Source organism: Chaetura pelagica, unplaced genomic scaffold (assembly GCF_000747805.2).
Source record: "Chaetura pelagica isolate M959 unplaced genomic scaffold, ChaPel_1.0 scaffold12, whole genome shotgun sequence".
Taxonomy (NCBI): domain Eukaryota; kingdom Metazoa; phylum Chordata; class Aves; order Apodiformes; family Apodidae; genus Chaetura; species Chaetura pelagica.
Genome location: NW_009952801.1, coordinates 336,015 through 361,203, shown reverse-complemented (window position 1 = coordinate 361,203; position 25,189 = coordinate 336,015).

Here is a 25,189-nt window from a genome sequence, read left to right as displayed (position 1 = left end):
TACAGTGGCTTTTAAATTTTCTACACATTGGCAAGACTGTAAAGTGACTGTGATAGGTGACCAAAAAATAATAAAAAAATGCTTACAGTTCTTCATCCCAGAACATCAGAGAAGGAATAAAGATTGGGGAGCTCCTTTAGCTGAAATTGTAGGGACAGAAAGAGAGGTACAACAAGAGGTACTCCAGATGAACAGGGAATAAAAATGATCCCATGAAAATATGACCTTACCAGAAAAAAAAAACTGCAAGGAGCCTCTCTCTTAGGTGGTAGGACTGTGATTGTGGAGCTCTGCACAACCCATTCCATCTCCTGAAGGGAGGGGAAATGAGATGATGCAGCTGGTATTTGGATTAAAGCTGAATGAGTGTGATGCCTCCTCCTAGTGATCCTTGCACAAAGACACTGCCAGAGACACTGTGAGAGTGGGGATGCAGTTCAGTTTCTTCACTTTTGAAAACCTCAGCACCTTTTCTCCCAGAGTGACTTTATCTCTTACAGCATGGAAGAGACTGCTGATATAATGCAGCAAGACAGAGGAGTTTATTTTTCCCAGCCACAGTCCTCCATTTTTCAGGTATGCTGGAATTTGTTTGAACTGGAGAGGCAAAGAAGTGAAACCTACAGGCAATTGTGTTTTAAACTTCTCTGATTATCTCTATAGGTCAACATCTCTGCATTAGCTTCATTTTATACAAAACTGATGACATTCATATGTAGCTCCTCCAGTTAGGTAAGTGTTTCCATAAATGCAACAGTAATTAAACTCAGCTATTGGCAGAAATGTAGAAAGTGAAATGCTGCCAAAATAACTGACTTTGCTTTAGTGTAAGTTTAGACTTTCACAAAGAGACAGAGTTTGAAAGCCAATGCAATAGCTTCCTATTTCACAGCTTTAAAAGGACTTTAATTCTAGCCTGAGAAGGTTGTTCATCTCCTGTTTTATACAGATGCCTGTGCATATCAGTGCTCTCTAGCAGTTTCAGAACTAGCTGGATTTAGTGCTAACCTAGTGCAGACCACGGATGATTCAGTAAAGAAGTTACTGCCATGCCTATAAAGCAAAACCTGCAAAATCAAACTACATCTAATATAGAGATGTGACTTCAGTCTAAAGCAAACAGACCTACATGGAAAATATTTCCTGAGTGCTTTGCTGAAGCAAGGCAACGATCTGTGGGATAAAGATGACAGGGAATTAGCTGAAATTAAAAAATGTAAGCTGAGGTAAAAGAAGTGACGTGGCTGTCAGTAACAACAGCTATTTAGGAGCAACTAGAGGAGTTTAAACCTCAGGCTGGGCATGCCAAATAAAGCTCTTCTAAATGATAGAGTGGAAATTCCAAATAGACCCTGGCCAGCCTGCTCAGATCTCACTGGACCACAGCACCAGGCATGGCAATTAGGCTTGCAAAAAAAATGGCAGCAGTGGGGAGATCACTCTTTTTCAAGTCTTTCTTCTTCCATGGTTGAGTAAGGGGCCCATTTCAATCACCTAACACATCTTCTTATACACATTGTTTCACCCACATACAAGGTGGCACAATTAATGTGTCTGTGTCATAACCATCTCAAAACTGGTTTAGCAAAAGCTTTAAGGAGTTCCTACTTCTTAATTCCTCAGCAGGCAATAGAGTATGAACCTCAGGTGAACTGGCTAAGACCAAACCAAGGATTTATGCTCATTCTTGACTTGTGCAACTTCTGCAGTGTGTACCAGGTTTCCTTTCATGATTTTAAAAGCTGGCAATTAGTCACAAATAGGAATGAAGGCAGACTCATTCCTTTTATCAACTTTTTTTTTTTTTTTTTTTTTTTTTTTAAAGCATGCTGAGAAGGGCATATTTCAATTTAATCTCTCCATATACAGAGAATACCCATCCAAATAATTTAAATATAATTTAAAGATTCTAGGTTGCCAGGACAATAATAATAGAAGGAAAGCAATAAAGATTGAAAGAAAGCAGTTGAATATAACTGAAGCAGGTTTTAAAAGCCTCAACCAGCTTCTCTGGCAGAGCAAAACTAAAATTAGAAGCAATCCAGAAAAGGTGTAAAAAAAAAAATAGCTCTGTTTCATGCTTCTGCTTCTGCTTTCTTCTGAGGATTGGCTACTTCTTAGTCCAATAGCATGTAACTAAATTAAGAACTGAGTAAATGTGCACTGATTATTCCTTCCAGAAAAGAAAGAATTGGGCATTGAGTCCCTTGACTCTAGTTATAAGGATATATAACTTACATACCATCCTTGAATTTTACTTGCAGATTCTGTATGACAAGGATTTCTCAAGTTATTGTGGCCCATATTCCAAGTATGTACTACCCATCAGAATGACCTTTGTCTGAAGTCCTAAGAAGAAACAACTGAGAAATAGGATCTTTATGAGAGCCTCTCTTAGGTATGTGCACAGCCCTATACCTATAGGTGAATTCATACCTGTAATGATGTTGGGTGCATGTCTGCTTTGGGCTGGTCACTACTGAATAGATGCCTCATTTCCAGAGGCAACTGTATTTAAAGTAGGCAGGAAAAGATATGCATCTTTGACAGCAAACACTGAACCTTCACATGAAGACTGGTGAACTGGTTTCTAATCTACCCAAAATTAATTGGCTGGGCAAGAAGCAGGAAGATCACACAGTCTAAATAAACTCTTCAAGGTTGAAATATGCATCAGAAATACACAATGACTACACCAGTAACCAGTCAGTTGGTGGTCCAGAGCATTTCCTCTGCTGTGAGAACGTCTGGAATCAGAGCAGAACATTAAATTACAAATTATTTTGCTGCTAATTATTGCAATTGACCACATTTTAAATATGTGGTCAGTCTTTTCCTTTCAAGATTCCCCAGCTGGTGCTTTCTTAGCCCCTTATACTTTCTTTTCACCATTCTCTAGCAAGAGGCACACAGCAGAGGGCTGAGGGCTGATTTGCGGAAGCTGCAGTGGCAAATTGTGGAGGGAGTGAGTGCCACTGCAGACTCTCCAGTGCAGTTTCTATGGGAAAAAAAACTTTGCTGAGCACGAAAGAAACAGAACTCTGCAAAATAGTTTGGCTTCTATAGGAGAGAAGAGCTTTTAAATGAAAAAGAGAGAGGAGAGAAATCTTAGTTACAACCACCTTCCCTCCTGAACCAGGTCAATTCTACCTTCATGATGTCTACTCTAGTTTCTGTTATTTTAGGCTTGTAGCAGGACAGATTTAAAAAATTTCCTCCTTACTACACCACTGGATTTGGCATTTATTCAAAGGGTAAGAGCCCACCCCAACAGCCTGCTGGGACCTTTCCCAATGAAAACACCTCTCTACTGCAAGCCTGTAATCACTTGCAAGTGCTGAGGAAGCAGGGGGAGAAAGGAATTCCTCCAGATTTTCTCTTTTGCAGCTTTTCATTAAATTACACCTGTGTGTGCTCTGTTTCTTCAACCATTTTTCTTTCATGCAGTTGGAGGGGGCTAGCTGTGTGTCTGTGGAAGCAGCTTGCCACAACAGCAACACACAGTCACTTTTTTTTCCCTTTTAGCAATAGAAAAATCTTTACTCTTTTTGTGGTCCTTATCCCAGACAGAAATGTGTGGATGACAAGCTAATCCACAAGCAGGAGCTGTACACCCAGCACATTCTTCCAGGGCCTAAAGGGGCTGAGAAGAAGGCACCAACTGGGCTGAGGCAAACAAAACAAAACCAAAACTGTAAAAAAGAGGAAAGAGAAGGGAAGGGAAGAGAAGGAAAGAGAAGGAAAGAAAAAGAGATGCCAAGGCTCTGCAAACAGAATTTCAGAATTTGGAGGTATTTTCCCAACTAACCCATGCCAATATTTCTCCCTTTCTTCCAGGCTATCTTGTCTCCAGGGACTGGAACTGCTCAGTAGAGCCCCCGGCCGTGCTGGTGCTGGTGGCTGGCCCATGGCTAGAACTGTGCCCAAAAGGAAGCAGGGATCACTCAGAGGAGTTATTCCTGGTTCACACAGCTTTTCCTCAATTTCTTTCACTGTCCTTAGGATAGGGTGAAGAAAAATTATACAGCTCAGAAACAGCTTAGTTGGGCTCCTCCCTCTGTCCATCCTCTGCCTCCCCCTTCTTTCTTTGGTGTACAGCCCACTGACTACGTGGACAGTGTGTGGAAGAGAGCCAGGGCAAGGGACACAGACAAGCATGTCCTGTGTCAGAACTTTTCTCTAGGAATTCTTCTCAGAGCTCTGCATTTACCAGAGGAAGAGAGCATTTAAGGAATAAAGCTTCAACAAGCATTTACAACGCTGAAGGTGTAATGATTTCTCACATTTTCAGCCTCAAATAATTTCAGCTTTACTGTGTGGCAGGAACATTTTTTTCACACTGTTTCACATTTCTCTCTTAGTCCCTAATTCCTTAGATAATATATTTGGGAGACTCAGATCATATCCTTGTGCTGGTAAGCCCTGCTGATTAATTGATAAATAGCCTGACAGTTCAGTTTACTCAAGGTGATGCCTTGGGAATCAGCCTGGCCTGTAATCATAAACACACACAGAACTTTGTGTGTGTTTTTGTGTGGAAGTTTTGTTGCATTAAAATTTTTTTAATTGTTACTGTCCTTCTGGCTTGGTCTCATCACTAAAAAATGTATGTGCTGCATGCTGAAGTAAGCAATACATGTAATGTGCATAGGAATCTCTGAGTGCTTGGAAACTGCTTTTGGAAAAGCCGAGTAGGAGTGGGAGTGGATTGTGGATGACTGTGGGGCACAAATCTGTGATGAGAGGATTATATTGAGACTGTGTTGGTGTGGTGTGGAAGAATAACAGAGTCCTCCAGCCTGCTGAATATTTGTCAGAATGGGGGTCATCATCCTCAGGATGTTTGGTGAATATTTAAACAAGTGCCAAGAAGGAAGAACAGTGTAATGGTTTGGCAAGTATTACAGAGAGAATTGATAATGTACTATCAGATTCAGGGGCCTTTTGGTGCAACTCTGGAAGTACCATCAAGCCCTGGGCGGGGGGGTGGTGGGGAAAGTTACTGAAGCAGAATTCACTTCTCAAATTGAAGTCAATTTGGAATTAAGGACCACCTCAGTTTCTTGAAATATTCCTGAAATGGTTGCTGGGATTGTGTGACCTTTCTGCTTCAAAATCCTCCTGCAGCTGTTTCTCTATCTTTATCCAAGGTCATTTCTCTTTGCAGTTGGGGTGAACTACCTCAGGGAGCACTCACATAGGAAGAGGCTGGTGTCTTATCCACTGGGGATGTGGGACATCAATACCAAATGGATCCAGTCCTTGAAGAGGGCCTACCCACCTTAGGCTCCTATGAGAAAAAGGGAGGAGGGCTGCAAGAAAATCCCTGGGTAGCTGATAAATACAGACTATAACTAAATAAATGCTTGAGGAGAGCAAGAAAGCGAGAGAGCACATAATAACAGAAAACAAGCTGAGAAGAGTAGGCGGCAGAAGGGAAGAGAAAGTGCTGGAAAATTTTGGAGGCCAGTATTGGGGGAGACCAGCTACACTACAGAGCTGCTCCTGGGAAGTCAGCCAGAGTATCTCTGTAGGAGTCTTCATCTCTCTCTTTAACTGTAAAACAGGGCTACAGCCTCACACAGTTAATGACCTTAACCAGTGGTAAGGGGAACATTGACTCACATACAATCAGATATCACCAAATCAGTTCTTACAGAATGTGCCAGAAGGGAGGTTACTGGATGGAGATTCCGAGGTCTCCATCTCCTTCTCTGTAAAGCCTGATGGCTTTCATTAACCCCAAATTACCCCTAGCATTTTTTGCTTTTCTTTGTGTTTCAAGAACACTTTAAGAGAACAGTTACTTTCTAAAGATCTTATTCTTATTTTTCTAATTATATCCCTGGTTTAATGACAATTTTTATGACAATTGTTTGTGAGATTTGGTAAACCTGAGAGATCATCTAAGGTAAATTCTTCAAGACTGCAGCTGCTGTTCTTCCTTAGAAGAAACTCCTGCTGACCTCCACTGGAGTTTTACCTGCAAGAGCTGAAGAATGTCAATGAACAAATTAGCTGAAGCAGCCACAGAGGGGTAGGGCTGGTGAAATGATCCACAGTTCACAGGCATCTGAGTTATACATTGCAAACCCAGCAACTGGTACGAGCCTTGGGGCAAGTAGGGATGCAAAAGCAATCTGTCAAGTCTAGATTCTAGAAAAGGGCACCAAGCATTTATGTGCTTATCTTTTCCTCCCCTATAAAACCAGGGACACATTCATAAAACATTTTGATATCTCTAACATGCTGCTGTAAAATAGACATATTACTATTCCAGTACGTTTTGAGCTGAGCCTTTGCCACAAATCAGAAAATAATATTTTGCCTTTTATTTAATTTTAAGTATAGTGAAACTTTTGCTGATTTTCTAAATGGACCCATCAGCTGATTCTTGGAGTAAATTTTTGACATTTCTAATTTGCCCAAAACTCATTAATGGGAATACCACTCATATATTTAAATACCACATCATTATGCAGTTAATCTGGTACGATCAGTTAAATGGGACTGTGTACTGGGTCCTCTCAGATGCTGGCTAATACTCTGCAAATATTACAAGTGTTACAACCCCTAGACCTTTCAGCATTCAACAGATTTCTGTTGAACACCCACACACTCATAGCCAAATCAAAGAATGAGGGGTGGTAGGAAGAAAATGCCATTAAACTCAGGACATTTTAATAGAAAGATGCAGGTATGTGATTGGTAATGACCAAATCAGTCTTTTTGGTTCTATTTCACAGAGCCTGGCAATGAGGGTCCAGCACTTTTCTGGATCAGAAGAAACAAAGGTATCAGAACTTAATAGCTACAGAGAAGATACTTTGCAGTCATGTCTGATTAAATGGAAAGCCTTTACTCCAAAATATAGTTGTCTATACATTGTGTAAAGTGTATTGGTGTATGTTTGTGTGTGTGTCTATGTGTTCATGGTGTGTGCTTATATATATGACAGTCAAAGAGCTGAACACCTCTCCAAGATGTTTGTTTTGAGACTGTTTCCTCTATTGTATGTGAATTAAACCTCTAAATATAACCCTACCAATGCTGGTTCTGTTCTTAATGATAGTTGAGTAATTTCTATGGCAGAGAAAAAAATATCTATAGATACACATACAAACATTTTTATGTCCTAAACAGCTGTAGATAACTGCACTTATCCACCAAATGTAAAGTTCATCACCTTCCCCCCTACCCCAAATTCCTGTACTGGATCAGAAATATGTGGTTTATATTCTCACCAGCCTTTCCAGGCTCCTACCCAACACACAGTGGAGACAACCTACAGGGCAACGAAACCATCCTCAACCAGGATGTGCAGGGTGCTGTGCCTTCTAGCTGCTTTCTGGATGATGATGATGAGAAATCAGAGGTGTTCAAGACTGGGTCAATCAGGACCAGAGTAAGGCAGGTGTGAGAACCCAACATAGGGAAGGAAAACCAACAAACCTGGAGAGTTAAGAATTGACCTTAGCAGGGTGTAATGATGGAGGCATGATATAGGGCAAGAAGGTGTGAAAGCTCATTAGTAAGGAAGGCATGAGCAGTGTGCAGAGAAGTCTTCTGCCAAAGAGTGGTTCAGGTAGTGTGAAAGGAAATAATCTGGGGAAGTGTCATGGGCAGAGGAAGAAATAGGTCACAGTTTCAGGGTTGCAACATGAAAAACACTATATATAATACAACTAAAATAATAATCTGAAGAAGATTTCCCAGATTTAGGTTATTTGTGACTGCTTTTTGTGTGGATAGGTCATTCAAGGGTGACAGGATACAGCATATATTCTCCTGTTCTTCAGCATGTAGAGGCTTAATACCATATTGTTTATTAGGAAATCTCAGCTGCTGTTAATATCTGTCCTGCTCAAGGTGCCCACCACCTTTGGGTCAGGTGTGCAGTGTAGGCTTCCCAGCTGGGATCAATATGCTGATGGCCAGGGAGGCTGTGGACACTGTGGCAAAGTGGCAGGGCCCTTTCGAAGACAGGCTTTCCTCTGTCTGAGGCACCTGTGCCAAACTCTTCCATGTTGGCCACAGCCTGTGCCTGAGGAAGTCCAAAAGTTTGGAGCCAGGACTCATGGCCAGTGCCCAGTCCTCCACCCTTCCAGGTGGAGGAGCACCAGCGTGTCCAAGGCGTGGGGGTGCAGGGGTGCTGGTTCCTCACAGGAGGAACACTGGCAGATGGGGGCAAGGGGGGACAGGCTACAGGCTTTGGCAGCAGTGTTCACCCTGCTCTGAGGTTTTCTTTCTCATACTGTGTGGAAAGAAAAGTATTTCCCTCCCTGACTCCCCTCACTTGCAATAAAGTTGAGTGTTCTTGCTTTCATAGCCAATTTTAAAAATTTTGTTAATGATAATGTCAGCTGGATCCTGGTATGATTTACAGCTCCTGGTGCCTTTGCTTCCCCAGTAGCAGGACATCAGGCTTTCCCACCTCTTTCCAGGCTCCTCCTGCCTGACATTTTCTCCTTTAATTTTGACGGTGACCCATTTAGCTTTGGGAGGACTCAGTTTGGCATATCCAGAAAACTTCAGTACGGGTTGACTTAGGATACCTATTCCTTATTAACCCTTTAAGGACACTTAAAGTGTCAGCAAATATAATCCAACTGAGATTAAGCATGGCTTTGAATGGAAAACATATCTGATAATTGTAAGGACTATAGCTTTGAAAAATAACAATCTTTTCTAACTTCTCACATGGCAAAAAAACTGGTGATAGCAGAAAAGAAAACTTGGTCTAAACTTTGTGGGTCTAAACCTTGTGGTGTGGGACCTCCACAAATAAATCTGACTTGAAAACATGGTCCAAATACTATTTTCACAATAACTTAGGCTCAATTGATTGTTTAATGAATTCCTGAGTTTTAAGTCTAAAAATAAGATGGGGAACAGCTGCTTTCTTTAATGAACCCTTACTTTGCACAGCACAGCCTCAAACTTATTCATCAAAAAACCCCACCATACCATTATTTTCAAAACCTCTCTATTTTAAACTCTCTTTTTCATCTAGTCTTTTTCAGTATAACAACCTCTCTGTATTACAGGGTGTATCCAAATTCAGAGAAAAACTTCTGGCCAGTTTTTTTTTTGAGGAACTTTCCAAAGGACTGCACTGCTCCATTTTGGAGACTGAGAGTGCCACGTCGCTCCCTAGTTTTAAAGGCTGAGAAAACGATCATGGTTACTTTTGCAGCTCTTGATGTGGTTCTGGGTGGTAACTTCCGATGGCCAACATTGTTTTTTTTCCCCCTTGGCTGCACGGACATGCCATAATTGGATTCACTGCATCAGTAACTGAGAGCTCTCAAGTGTAAAACTGGATCACAGGGACCATCTAGTGTTCTCAACCTGCACCTGCCACGGCAGCAACGCCTTTTATCTGCATAACACAGCTGCTCATGTTCTACAGTCTCCTGGGTTGAATATCCCTACTTCTGTTTCTTTTTATTTTTTTACTCTTCGGGGCTTAAAAAGCATTTCAGAGAAAAAAATCATGTACTGCTTGCACACTGTGGGCCAGTACAAGCAGTATTTAGAATAACTGTTTTGAATGAAAAAGTGAGGAAGCTATTTCTGGGTGGTCTTTTTAGGTGTTCTCTACCGAAAATGAAAGCTGTCTTTTCAACATATTCACGGAGACTCCATCACCACTTTTCAGATAGTATTGTTTTTAAAGCAAAGCGGAAAAGATGTTGATTGTGGCAAGAATAAAAGAATTTGACTTCAGAAGGTTCAAAGTCTCCAACTTCAATAAATGCACCTTCAAGCCTCTGTAAGAAGATCCAGCAGCTGCTGTTCCCAGCTCTCCTCTCTGCACTCGGTGCTTGGAAGGCAGCAGCTAAAATTCCTGGGCAGGACACCCTGTGCAAATGACCTGAGCAGAAGGCCAGTTAGAGAGAGACAGGGTAACCAAGAGATTTAGGAATCACAAAGCAGACAATTAGGATGCTCCTGGGTCAGCTGAGGGATGGAGGAGAGAGGATTTCTGATGTGCTGGAGAAGAGATGGAGGGGAGAACAGCACAGCTGCGAGCTGGGCTCCAGCCAGGCTCACAAAAAGGGAAAACGAGGAAATTTGAACTGTAAGGCAGGGCTGAGGGTGTCAAGGCTGTGCTTGCCACACACCTCATCTTCACCCACACATCTGTTACAGGAGCCTGTGGCCAGGGGACCAGCATGTGCTGATGCCCTTCCTCTCCACCACAGCACACTGACCTTTTTGCAGTGTCAGAAATTTGGCTCCTCAGAGGGTCAGACTCTGCAAAAAAATGTAGTTTGGGGAGAATTAGTTTCCTGGTTTGATCCCAGGAAGACGTGCAGTAGTGTCTCTTTCCAGTTTTGGATACTTTTGATTATATCCAGAATTTCAGAGGTAAATGGGATGGAAGGTTTTGGTAAATTGTGCTAACTTGCCAGAATCCCAGAGCTATTTCATTCCACTTGGAAAGAAAAGGTAAAGAGCTGGAGGGCCTTAAGGAAATCTAGGGGTTGACTCTATCTTAGTTTGCAGATTAAAAAAATAATCAAAAGAATTTCTAAAGACAGCAGAGGCAGGGAAGGAAGGAGGAACATACTCCCCACAAGTCTGATTAATGGGGATCCTGCTGCATAGCATTTTGTACAGGTGATTTTTTTCTGCAAATCAAGAAGCCTTTGCATGATCACAACTATTTGTGAAAGTTTTTTTTATATACGAAAGGGTTCAGCTTGCCAAAAAAGGAAGAAAGAACTTGCAAAATGCCTGAAAAAAGAGGAAAATAATAATTCAGTACTTCAAAACACAGTGCATTTCAAACTGTATATCAAAATGTCCTAATTTTAAAGCATTTTTTAAAATGTCCAAATCATACATGAAACATTTTTTTCATATTAATCCAAACATTTTTCCAAATTAAGAGGAATTCTATTAAGTACTTTTCATCTTATTCTTATTCTTCCACCTCAGCTTTCAATACTGAATATAAGCCCTGTTCACGTGTTGGTTCATTGGTAGAATGAAAGCCTGGATGTGTCCTACTGACCCAGAGCTGGTGGGAATGACTAAGGCAGGAACAAATCTGTGATTTACTCTAAAAGAATCTCTAATCCATGGACCAAGACAGCAAGTCATAGCCTTTATCCTTTATGAAAATGAACAAACAGTATCAGGAATCTTTTCTGAACTTTCACCATGCCGACTTTCAACTTTCACATGCTCCCGAAGTGGGAAACTTATTCTAATCAAACTCAAATAAATTGATCTAATTGAGATCAAGAGATAGCTTTCTTTCCAAGAAATAATGTTTGGGTTCCATAGTTGTCTTTATAGCAGGATAATACAATGTATTAAACTTATCAGTAAACACAGTAAGATATTATATAGTCTTAATGTAGACAATGTCAACATCTCCACAATATGTATTTAATAAGCCATGAATTATGTTCTTTACTTGCAGAACAAAAATGAGTGAGACCTCGCTAGTGATGTGTGGGCTGGCAGAAAAATAGTGAGAATTCTTTTAGAAAAAAGGTTGGGAAAATGAACAAATTTTTTCAAGAGGTGTTGTAGAAAAAAATAAAAGTAGGAATAATTAGAAGGTTTGTAAAATATTTTCCCTTAGAGTAAACTGTGAATTTATTTGGAGAGTAACGTTAATTCTTCAAAATTATTTCTCTGATTAATTATTTTGATTCAAATTACTTTCTTCCTCAAGTTACTTTATTTCTTAACTTATGACTTTAGGTTTTGCTGTTCTTGGCAATAAAGGCCAAGTATTGTTGGTCTTGCACTGGTGCACATCACACTCATGGTGATGAATGGATGTGAACTCTTCATAAAATCTGCCCATGCCCTCCCACTTCTGACACCACAATAACTCTGCCTCCATGTCCTTTATCAGGCAAGAAGCATGTCCTGGCTTGAGAGGGGACAGAATCAATTTTCTTTCCAGAACTTTTACGTTTTAGTTAAATCCTTTCTAAGTACCTGCACTTGCCAACATTATTCGTATGTTTTTCAGTCAGTGCCTGCTTCTGGGACTGGTAATACTTGGTGTTAATAGTTACTGCTAGAGAAAGGTATGGAGAGCCAAGGGCACCGCTTGGTTCTGCTAATCTTATGCGCTGAAAGGGAGGAGAAGGGGCCACACCTGTGACCATCCTGGTGGGGGGGAGTGGGCCAGAAAGGTGACCAAAATTGACCAAAGTATTCCATCCCATACACGTCATACTTGGTATAAATCTGAGGGGTCATAAGTATCAAGCTGCTGCTCCATCAGATCTGGCTGAGATTAGTTACCAGTTCAGAACTTATCGAGGGTAGGAGACACATGGAAAAAACACTGCATAAGATAATAATTTAACAAAAATAGGTCTACCATACAGTATTGGTTATGAATAATACTGCAGGCATTCAGGTGCTCTAGCAGTCAGTTGATGCTGAGATCCCCAAATCACTTTTGTCCAGTGCAAATCTGCCCTTTGCCTAAACGGAGCTCCTCCTCGTTTCTCTTGGTACCAGCACTCATGGGAACAAGATAACAGAGATATGCAAGCTGAAAACTAGCTAGTGGTTTGCTGATTTAGCTGCCTGTCTCTCTAATTAACCTGAGTTTATTGCCAAAGAGCTTTAGCAGCCTTGCTCTGCCAGGCCAAAGATCTGTAACTCTTTAATAACATGGCATAAGGGGCAGCTCTGGGCACGAGCTGACTTTGAAGCTCAGAGACCCCCAGTCATGTCAGACCATTATAGCCCTTTTTTAGCAATATCTGAAGCCTGTGTTGCAAGAGGATGAACAATTGCATGTGTCTGCCTGGGGAGGAGGCGCAAAACTCTGCTGAGAGGTTGAATGCAGCTCCCTCTGCCTGTGCATAGTTCTGCTGCAATCATGCCCTTGGAGCTGTGAACACGTTTGTGATGTGCCCCTGGGGGCTATCACAGCAACCCTGATGGTCACCACAGACAAGATGAGGCCTTCTGATTAAAAGGATAGTAAATACATGGGAATATGCCCTCCAGAACTGCTGTCCCTGTATTTTTCAAGGCAACAAACTCACAAAGGCCAAATTTGAAGTGACTGGACGAGTAGGTACTTACCAGCATGGATCTTTTCCTCTGGGTGTCATTAGTTTTTAATGGAACTGAAGTCCAAACTGCTGTGCTTTAAAGACACAACTTTTCTACTAGCACAGCTGCTGTTGGAATATATGTACTCTAAGATTTCTTTTTAAAAACAAATGCAATGTTTTGTAACTGTGACTGCTTGTGGCTTAATGTACCTTCAAAGGCAACCAGTCTGTTTGTCTCTCTTCAAGAAGAGAACTGTCATACACACATAAAAGCCTCTATTAATATTTTGTTTTCTGCTTTCTCTCATAAATTGGATAATTTTCCTCCTTTTCATCATGTAAAATTATGATAATTGAGAATGAAGCATATGGTTTTCTTTTGTGTATGAGGAATATTAACAAAAATAAAGTACAAATTATCAGTCTCACAGGAAATGGACTAGTGAAAATCACAGGGAGTTTAATACGGAATTTATTATGACAGAAATCATAGTCTGGAATATTTTTCTTTTTATCTCCAGGCATGAAGAATTTAGTACAAACTACTGGATCTACTCCAGATTTTAATATGTTTAACAAGGATCTAGATGTCACCGGCATCAAGACAGAAACAAAGTTATAAACATTAGCAGTAATGAAAATATAAGTTACTCTTTTGTTGTAAAAATATGTAGCCTGCCTCTTCTACTAGGTAGAGTTCTTTGCAAAACATGGATAGTGCTGCAGTTTAAGTCTTTTATGGATAAATCACTAGTGATAGTTGTTTAATAAATGAAAACTAACCTGTTAAAATGGTACATCTTCAATTCTTGTTCAATCTTTACTGCATATAAATATCATGTAAATGAATGAAAAAGGTGTGGAAATGTGTGACACACAAAATAGTATTTTTGTGGTAACACCACACTATTCATATTTAGTATGTTAGAAAAAATTAAGTCATTAGTGAACTAGCTAATTAATGCATCATTTGACAAGAGCAGAAATGCTACATGGGTTTGTGTGTAAGAGACCAAATCCCTGGCACTGTTACAGTTTTTTTCATTCTGTAGGAACTGCAAGGTCAGTTGCTTTGGCTAAGGAAAAACAAGGTTTAAAGAAATAATGCAGGTGATACTTTGCCAGTTTTATAGCTTAAATGTCAGAGAGAAACCCATTTTGTGAATAAAAGGACTGACTGAACATCCCTAAAGTTGCAATCATCATTGCAGCCCCTTCACAGATGTGGTAACTTGTGAAACTCGGAATAAGCTCAAATTGTACAAACGTAACTATCCCGACAAATACAATGACTCCTACTTTTGACTCTTTTTGCAGTCTTACATGGTTACTAGAAGGATTCCCCTTCCTGACGTGCAGAGATGTACGGAAAATGCACCTGCACAGCTTTGGCTGTTTTATTCCTTTGCCTGCATGGTATTCCTAAGAACAAAGTGCTGTTAGAGACTCTGTACTTACCAGAAGCACCACACGGTGTCCATAGTGCAAAAGAAAAGAAGTAATATAAAATGTAACTGGGTATTTTTTAAAAGATGATTTTCATGGAAACTTGAGTGCACTTGCATAGTGAGAAAGAATAGGGAAGCATAGTAATTACAGGTAGTGAAAGTGATAAGACATTTACTGCTTCCTAACAGGTACCTTAAAAGAGTCAGGGGCTGAGTCCATAAAAGCATGGAAAGATGAGGCTGGGAGGGAATCTCAAAGCCTCATCTGCTTCTGCAGCTGTCTCTATGTCATTCTTGACAAGTGTTTGAGAAAAACTCGAGTGTCAAGACAAAAAAACCACAGAAATAAGATTTCCCTGCCTCTTGAAACAGTATCTTCCCGGGCTTCACTAAACTTGGCACTGGATTTTATTAGTTTTTTAAACTCAGTCTTTCTTGCTTGATGTCCTGTCATGGACATCTATGGACTTAGAGACCCATTGCTTCCCTTACTATTTCACTATGCTTCTGTGAATTTTGAACATCTTCTTAGAAGTACCATGCCCCAGACTGAATTCAACCCTTTGATGGAGACCTAGTCATCCCTGAGCAGAGCAGACAGATTGCCTTGTGTGCTTTGTTAACTCTGTTTGTGTTTTTCATCTGAGGGTGGCATCTGCATTTCCTTACTATTTTAATTTTTTATTCAACTTTCCACTTTTTAAAAATCTCCCTTATCTCTTTCTGTGTAACAGACGGACATTTTCTTCTTGTCCAGTTAATTTTTCTGGACCAAATGAAGTGCCTTGTGCTTGTCTCTGCACCAGGATTCTTCAGAGCTTTACCTCCAGCTTTTACGGACATGACTGAACTCTAATCTTCAGCAAGAGTGAGTTGTTCTCAAAGGGATTGTGTCTTCAGACCCAGATCTCTAGTGACAATACTGAGGGTACCTGGGTGCAGCTGAGACCTCTGCAGGGCCTCACTCAACATGGTCTTTCATTCTTACAGTTAAACACTTAAAATTGCTCTCTGAGAATGGCTTTCTACTCACTCTCCAATAGTTTAAGCTAGGCTGTACTTACCTAATATGCTGGTGGATTAATTATTGCTGGTTGAAATTTGTCTCCTTTACTGTGTTTTTTCTAGAGGGTTAAAAACAATCTGTTGGATAGTGACTGGCATTTTTTCATCATAACTGAAGTTAAGCTACTGGGTTTTTGATTCTCAGTTCTTCCTTTTTTATTTTTCAAAGTCAAGCCTCTTGTATGCTGCTGAATAACTCTTTTCTCCTTGAATAACTAAAAATAATTGTTAGCTGTGATGAGAATTATTATCCAAATTTTTAAAATATCGTGCGATGAAGTCACCAGACCCAGATGGTTCAAACATATGAAATGCCTCTTATCTGCCACATATTAATTATGCTACCTCACTTAAGAGTGCCCTTTTTAGTGACAGTTACCTTAGTGAAAGTCATTTCAGTTTTACCCTTCCCTGTGGACGTATTATTTTTGATGTCTTGTGTTAAACTGCAGCTCATGCCATTCGTCACCTTTCCAAGCAGCTGTGCTGCCCATCTGTATCCATCCTTGGTAGCTCAGCCTTTTCGTTTCTGCCTTATAGCTGAACTCCATGATTGTTAATTATTTTGTCAACTTCCTATACCCCCTCTACAATTGGATAATTAACTCATGTCCTTAATACTAATTAATTAATATTCTTGCTCCCTTTAACTTTTTCCTTTAGTGCTGACAGAAGATCCTATCAACAAATTTTCTGACTTTAAATGGTGTCTGCCTTTCTGAAATCTGTAATTCCAGCTTTTCTTTCACTTCTCATCACAAGCTTTGTTATTTAATGGCCATCCTCATCTCAATTACCACCTACTTTGAGAGAAGTGTTTTCTGCTCGTTATCAGATTTGTTTGTGGAATATCATCCCTTTTAGCTGCTCTTCCATTTGCTGTATCACAGGTTATTACTGGTACATTTCAGAGGTTTGATGGACAGTCTGTACTCCATGTCTACTTGGTTTCTGTAAGGACCTACAAAAACCTTCATATAGATGTTCTTTCTTACTTGTTCATTAACATTCTCAAGTGTCTCTGTTTTCCTCTCTAATAATCACCAAGAACCTTTCAGCAGAATGTGCTACCACCTAAATCAAAGCATTTGTGTGTATCCTTCACATAAAGGTCAAAGCTTCCTTCCTTCCTGCTTGTCTCTACTCTCTGAACAATCTATACCCTTTTAGAATAATACTGGTTCACAGTAGCTGTCTCATCAAGCCTCTGTTCCAACAGCAGTCAAACCATGGCCATGTGCAAGTAAAGGCACAAATGACTAAACTCACATGAAAAGAGGAACGTCTGAAACTGGCTGAAGGCCAGTTTCAAAATATGTATCTGAATCCCAGCTTAGGCTGTGGCTCCATCCCTGTTCCAAGACATGGTTTGGCATCCAAACCTTCTTCTGCTTTGGTGGTTAACTATGTTTAGGTACTTCCACCATTTAACAATATTCTTAGTATAACTGATCTTCAGGCAGAAATTTATTCCTTGTTTGGAAATACACTTGTGCTTAATGAACTAATTATTTGCATGGATAGTTTGCCCATTATTTAAGACCTGTGCAAGTCTATTTGAGATATGCAATAATTAAAAAAATAAGGGATAAAAGGGAAGCAGAACCTGATCCTGTAATCCTTAATTCCTGTAAATAACATGTGTATCCTTTCTGATCCAGGCTAAGAGATGCAGAGCAAGGTCTGCAGATTTACAGCAGGAGTTTTGGTGCTTCCTGAATGATAATGAAATTATTACTTTTATTAGTGAGCTGTTGGTTGATTGATTTTCTTGCTGATGTTTTTAAGACATGAATTTTCTTCTTAATGCTCTCCTGTCTTTTGAGGGTTCCTCTCTGATACCTGGAATTTAAAGATTCAAGATTTATTATAAAAATCTTGGTAAAAATAGGTTATTTAATCAGCCACCCACATCTCATTCACAGCTTGATTGTGGAGTGGTGTGAAGATGTTAACGAGGAGAATTATAATAATAATAAAAAAAGAAATAACTGAAGATCAAGCTCAACTAAAAAAAAATCCACAAAAGTCAAGGCACTAAGTTCTTCCTGTCACACCCCACTACCTTCACAGGAACACTTTTCATCTTTTTAAGTATTTTTAAGAGACAAAAGAAAAGAGAAGGCTGGGGTTCTTTACCACAACAGATACAAAAATTGCCAAGCCATCAGCTGACTGCAGGTGTTGTTGGGGACAGGAATTGTGTTTAGTAATCACTTCCGAGCTCTGCAGTTTTTAAAGAAGCACTGCAATCACCTGGAGGTGTGTGGAAATGTTGTTGCCATCTTTGGAAGGTGTTTGCATATCCCAAAGCTTTCAGTAAGATCAAACTGCACAGAGTTTATTACAGTTCATTATAGTTTTAACCATAAGAATAGTGACAAATCCCACACTGCAGCATTGCAGAATCCGAGCTAAACAAATTTAAGACACTTCTTCCCTGCACGTCACAAAAAAAATAATTATCCAGCCAGTCCTACCAGTTTTGACTTGAGAAGTCCAGAATAATCACGGATTGGGACCCACATTCATAAAGTGCCACTGAGGTCTATTCCTTCAGTAGCCATGGTGGCTGTGGATTCAGCCCTCATTGCTCAGAAGCAAAAGGTCCAGCAGCAGCTGCCTCACTGTCTCCACCGTAAGCCCAGCCTTAACAAATAAAAGGTGAAGCAAAGAGGTACAGTGCTCATCTGTTTTTCCTGCAGTGAACTGCCACTGTGAAAAAAACCTGTCCTAGTCTCAGTGGTGACCTCTGGGAAGCAAAAAACACATGAAAATTGTTCAGTGAAAAAAGTCTCTCTTCTCTGCCCTTGATGAATTCATATGGGCCATCAACACACCAGACATGCAACTGGTACCAGCTGCTGGGAATAGATTGTTCTGGCAGTAGCAGGTGGCAAGAAGGAGATTCCTGAGGTGGTTATAGCATGAAATGAATAAGCTCCAATGACTTTAAAACTTTCAGATGCTCATTTATATCTGAACTTAGGCTCTGGAAGACTGAAGGTTCTACTGAGCAAGTACTATTATTTTATGCCTGTTGTGCAGCAGGATCATTGTACAATATTAGATCATTAGGGCACATTTATGGAACCAAGCCATCAACCAGCCACAGCTATCAGTGCCTGGCAGCCCTGGTCCCCTGAATCAAAGTACTTCAAAGCAGGAGCATAACTATTTAAAAAAAATCAAGCAAACAAGTAAACCTTTTCAGACTGAAATGTCCAAATCCATGTTTTTATGAGGAGTCAGAAGTACAGAATAAAGGAGGTGAAAGGTCTTGAGTCCAGCAGCATGGAGATATTTAAGTATCTACCCCAAATGAGTCATTCAACTGGGAAATTCTTCGTTTGCACTCTGTTTCCAGAAGTATTACATAAAAAATATAATTCTATTCTTATATAAATTATAGCAATATATTTTAAAAAAGCAAGCACAGTGCTCATAAAATCAAATGCAGCTGTCTTACATTTCCTGATTCTTCAGTGTGTTATGTGTAGCCTAGTTTTTCTATACACCAATAGCATCTCACACTAACTTCTTACAGCTGAATTAATCTGTAAAATTTGTAGTCTGGTATATCCCACACTACATTAAGAATATCATGTTTTCCATAAACTCATGTGCTTCTACATTGTTTAATTAAATTGAAGTTTTACATAAAACAAAACAGTTTTAATAGTAGAAGGGGATTTTTAATTTTCTCTCACATTTCTGCTTGGATCTATTTTCTTAAGGGAAAATATGCACTGCTGGAGATTTGGTAGGGATCATCTTGACACAGCTTAAATGGAAAGTGGGCGCACTGGTGTCAGCAGTCTCCTCAGGGTTTTAAAGTAGTGCTGTGAGAAACAAACTTCTTTCAAAATTACTAACTAAAAGATTTGTTCAAAATTCATTGCTCACTGGCACCATTATAATTATTCAAATCTCGTTTATAGCTATATAATTTTATTTTAAATGTGACTAACTTACAGGTACAAAACATTTTTTAAACACTTCAGATATCTAAAATGCATGGCTAAAGTACATATTTTTTTCTTGTGAACAGCACATCTCTCAGGATTTTGGGGAAATACAATGCAGTCAGTAGAAAGACTCCTGTTACTATTACACTGCTCAAACATGGCTCACTCAAGAAATTTAAATCCAAAGTGAATGGGCTGTAAATCACATGTAATTTCACAATATCTTTAGCTTCCTGACTGAGGTTGAGAAGATAAATTTTTATCAGAACTTGAACTTGCCCATGCCAAAGGCATTCTGTCTGACTGATAATAAACTTAGAGCCACCAACACTTACAACACCTCAGAGTAAAGGCTGTCTCAATTAAAAAGCAGCCAAGAGAACTAGCCCAGTGTCACATCCCACAAGGTCTGCATGGTTCCCAAGAGATGGGGGTCAACCCAGAGAGATTCAGATCCAACCCTCTCTCTTAATTAATCTCTTTTGGCAGCCCATTCAGCAAGATTAACCTCCGGTATTCTCTGCACAGCACTCTAAGAGTAAGACCATTACCCAGAAGGCTTATACAAAACATTACTTTACATAAATTTTATTTAAAATCATCTGAATATTGTTAATATCATAAAACCCACTAACATACATTGTTCTTATTGGATAATTTCCACTTGTATTGATGTAGAGCTTTCTCTACTGTTGCCACAGAAAGTGTTTCTTTCTCAACATGTGTCCCAGACAAGTTCTATAAGAAGCAGAGAAATGTCACTGGCTGGATTTTGTGAAGTGTTGAGTACTTGGTTTCAATGAGAATTGCAAGCCCATACCCCTCTGGATGGGAGAAAAAAGGCAGATAACTTTTATCTGCCACTGGGTGAAAGGCATAAGATATTTTAATATGAAAGAAACAAATTACGTAGGTTGAGAGAAGCTAGACAAGTTAATTGCATCCTTCAGCTTGTAGCATCCATGAAGGTCTAATTAAGCAAGCAGCTTTCTTAGAGGTTATGTTGTGAAGGTTTCTCTCACCTGATGCTTTCAGTTCATTGCTTAAATAATTTCAGTTCTTCTTATGAGTGCTTGGAGCTCACCGCGCTTCCACCTGCAGATCTCCCCAATAAATGAGGTGACAATAGTTTTCGTAATGATATTCAATATGAACACTTAATAAGACATTGGGTTTACTTAATGGGAATAGCAGCAGAATCAGTGACATGCTGGCTTTCTTTCCAGGGGACATTTAGAAGACACTCCATGCAGTGAGTGTGCTTCACCTTGGTGCTCAACTAACCCTGCAAGGAGGCGTTTCCATTTAAGTAAAATTAATGTGTGAAGTCCTTTTGCACTGGAAGTTTTTTTTGGTGTGTTTTTTTGTTTGTTTGGTTGGTTGGTTAGTTGTTTTTTTTGTTGTTGTTGGTGGTGGTTTTTTGTTTTGGTTTTGTGTTGGGTTTTTTGGTTTGTTTGTTAGGAATGTTACGGAAGTATGTATTGTTCAGTTAGCAGAATGTCTGGAGAATCTCCTGTGCTTAATGCAGTATTCCAGAAAGTACTGATGTGAGGTTTCTCCTGCACTGAGGTAACCCTCAAAACTCACAAAAGTTGTGCAATGCTTTTATTTCCAGCAAAGTATATATAGACCATTCTTGGGGAGTTTTGTTGTGCAGTGTGATTTATTTGGTCTTGTAGGACAAAGAGAAACCAAGCTACACTACTTATGCCTGTTACTGAGAAAATTATAGGCCTTGTTAAACTGAAGGATTCAACACAGTAATCATCAATTTTACCATCCAATAAGCAATCAGCAAATAAGGGTGATATATTTAATAACATGTTTTATACGTGAAAGAATAAATTAATCACTATGATGACAGTGATTTAAGGCAATGATTTGTGTAATTAAATTTCCTTAACTGAAGATTAGAGAGTCTTGCTGCCTTTCCTCCCTTTTCAGCTTTGCTGCTCAAGGAAGACTGATGGTCCACTTGGAGCTATCAAATGGGGTCTCCTATGACCTTTCATCCTTAGACATCTGTATTGCCACACTGAACCTTTTGGGTTTGATGTTTTTTGTAAAATCAAATACTGCTTTGAAGGAAGCATTCAACAGCTTCACACCCACCTCCTGCCCAACTCTTCCATGTAGAGTCAGAGCAAGATTTTCAGGAGCTGTGGGCCTGAATGTTTCACTGAACTCAGATCCTGGGTATCCTGAAAAATCATTCTGTCAAAGTGTTCTCAGAGTTCAGGACTGGAAGCATTCATGGTCCAGATGGCAAGCTATGAGGCTGTGGAGCTGCCATTCCTGTCTCCCATCAGTCAAGTGTGTGGAATTTAGGGGATTGTAGTGCCCCAGTCCTCTGACCTTCCAACCATCCTATCCACTATTTGTCCCAGGGGGTTTTATACTAGGTAGGTAAAGCCAGAATTAAATGAAAAATTTGTAGATTCAGAGTATTTTTTTTCTTTTCTTTTAGAAATGGAACCTTCAAATGGTCTTAATTATTGTTATTGACATTCGTAATACATTAATCAACTGGTATTAAAGTTAAAAGGAGAACACCTGAAGCAGGCAGAACAATCTCTTCAGAAGCAATGAATCACCTCAAACATCTGTGAGTTTCTCCTTAGTGGTTTTGACTTTTTTTTTTGGAATACAGAGGAACCTAAAGTTATTAATTTGTAAAAAACAAGTTATTAAAATGTAACATTGCAAATGCAACTTGCAGCCCAGGAGAAAATTAAAGAGAAAACCAAGCACCGAGGAACATAAAGCTGTGATGAACTTTTTGGGCTATTAAAATCAAGCTCTACAAAACTGCCTGCATTGTTAAATGCTTTCCTTGATGGTCCTAATTTGCTGCAGAGATAATGAAGATAAAAGACCCTTTAGGAAGTACTTGTGTACTGGTAGTGCCACCAGGTAGTGCCAGACACATACAGAGTTTGGGAGATTCAGGTTAGACATTAGGAAAATGTTTTCTTAAGGTGGTGAGTACAGGTCAGGAAGAGGTTGTCTGGGGAGGCTGTGGGCTCTCCACCCTTGGAAGGTGTTAAGAGTTATCTAGATTATGCTACATCTGATCTTACCCTGTGCTGGCAATAGTCTTGCTTCAAGCAGAAGTTTGAGCTCTCTCCGGTTAATACGGTCATGATCACGGCCAACCCCATTTGTGCTGTCCCACCCTCCCTGGACCTAGCTGTGCCACAGGTATGGACCATGGCAGTAGTGTATTTCTGTCTTTTTCTAAATTCAGTGCAGAATAAAATGTGGTTTTGAAAAGCTGATATGGAATGGATCAGCATCCTCTGGTTAATGTTCATCTTCTTGCCTTTGTAGTATCTTTGGAATACTGGATTTCAGCATTTTCTTGTGGTGCTAGTGCTTGTGTTTTATTCTGCCTTCTCTTTACATTATCTTACTTAGTCTGCAAGGTTTTTGTGGTAAACACTACTGGTTTACAAAGCATAAAGTGATGTTGCTATGGAGATGTTTGCTATCATGATAATACCTTATTATGTATTAAGATAATAGACTATTATACTCCGTGAGAGCAAGACATGTACAAATCTTGACAACTGTGAAATGCAGTGTAATGTGAGTATTTATAACACAGGTGTAAAACTTGCAAATATGTGGCAACATCTGTTTCAGAAGAATTTTAGGTAGATGCAGTGAGACAGTGAACATAAAATTCCATATTCTTGTAGATGCTATTTCAAAATGTATGTATGATGCACATTGATGTTATGGTCATGGTGGTGTGAAAGAAAAGAAATGAGAGAGAAAAAGAAAAGCAGTCAATACATTTATCAATAACTTCGCTGAACCTCAACGTTTTGAAGACTCTCTGTGGACAGGTGAGCACCTCCAGATAGATACTGAAAAACTTGCATTTTCTAAACTGCATGGTTAAGAACATCCAGTGAAATGGCAGACAGATGTCTGAAATCAAAGACCTGGAACAGATGCAGAAAAGGGTAGATGGGAACAAAAATCTCTTCCTTTAATCTAAATCTGCTCCAAGACAAAGAGTTCCTCACAGCCAAGATGACCCATGGTTTCTCTGTGTTCCCATTTATTTCTTTAAATCTCACTCAGCATCAGTGACAATAACAACAGTGTCACAATGTCTAGTGACCTGTTTGAAGATTTGTTCTAGAAAGGAGGGCATGGTGGCAGTGTTAGGAAACTTTACCCAAATCATCGCACCAACAGGTTGCACTGTCCCGCTGCACTGAATTTATCAGGCTCACTCAAATGTGTGCAGGTTCTGAAGATTTTATTCTGCAAACATTTGTGGAGAAGGCAAACCTGTCTTTATTTACTCCTCCAACCCCACTTTCCTGGAGTGCAACACAGAATGAAATTATGTGTTACCAGGTCACTATTACAGCTCTCGAGCCATCACTGCATTTGTGAGTTTAGGGGAAGATTAATCTGTTTTTGAAAGCTGTTTCAAAGCACAAGATGTATTCAAACGGTCTTAAAATTAGCTTCATGTGAGCTATCCCTTTCCCAAGGAGTAAAAAAACAAAACACAACACCTGGTAATATTTTAGGTACAAGAAGATACAAATAATTTTAACTACAATTATGAATTTGCTTGGATCTTCCAAAAGACAAAATTATTGGCTTTCTCAGTGACAAGAATCAGAACCAAAGGTCTTAATGATTGTCAGCCCCTCAAGAGCCTTGGGTATATGGATCTTCAGCATGCCTGTTTCAGGCATGAATCAGGCTGGGAAGCACTAGAGCAACTCCACTGGGAAATTATACTGCAGCTGAGAGTTCTTAGCCAGAAAGGTCTAGTCCCACAGGTGTGGCAGTGTCCCTGTTAGCAACTGCTTTTTGTCTTCCCCATTCACCAGCCCAGCTCTGTTCATTAGGCTGTAAACAGTGTGAAAGACCATAATTTCTTTATAAAGTCAAGAAGCACAGAATCAGACTATGAGCTCTTCAAAGCAAGAGCCTGGTCACACAATGGAGCAGTGATTCTGGCTGGGGCCATGATGCTTCCTGTAGTGCAAATAATCAAAACATCAAACGTACAGTGCTGCTCAAATGGAGAGGCTGAGCACTATACAGGTGCATTTTCACTTTCCAGAGGAATGAGCATTCTGTTCAAGAATCCAAACTGGATGTGAATCCTACCTTTCTTGAACTTGGAAAGATCTTCATCATACACATAACCAATGTTACTGCACTGCACTCATCTCCTGCTTCTAGCAGTGCCATGTAAAAATACTAGAGAGTGTTTAAAATAATGACCAGCTTAGGTTCTCTTCCATATAACTGAATGTGAAGCAAATAGCTGAATGGCAAGTTGGCTCCTGTTCAAAAGTGTCCTAGCAACAAAACAGGTAATGCAGCAAACAGCAAGTCAGGCTGGATACTGTCAGCATCTGAAAAGATGCCTTATACAACAAAAAGGGCTTTTTATATAACAGATACTTGTTCTAAGGCTGAATGTTCTAAGGCATGTAGGACTATTTTGTAAAAGACTTCAGGAATACAAAAGGCACTCAGCAGTCTGTTATTGCATTGTTATTCTCTCTAGTCAACAGTTTGCAATTTTTAGATAAAAAATAGCAGAAATTCAAACGAGGAGAGATAACAGCTGCTTGGTCCTTTGTTAATGTATTTGCTATAAAGAGATCCATATTGT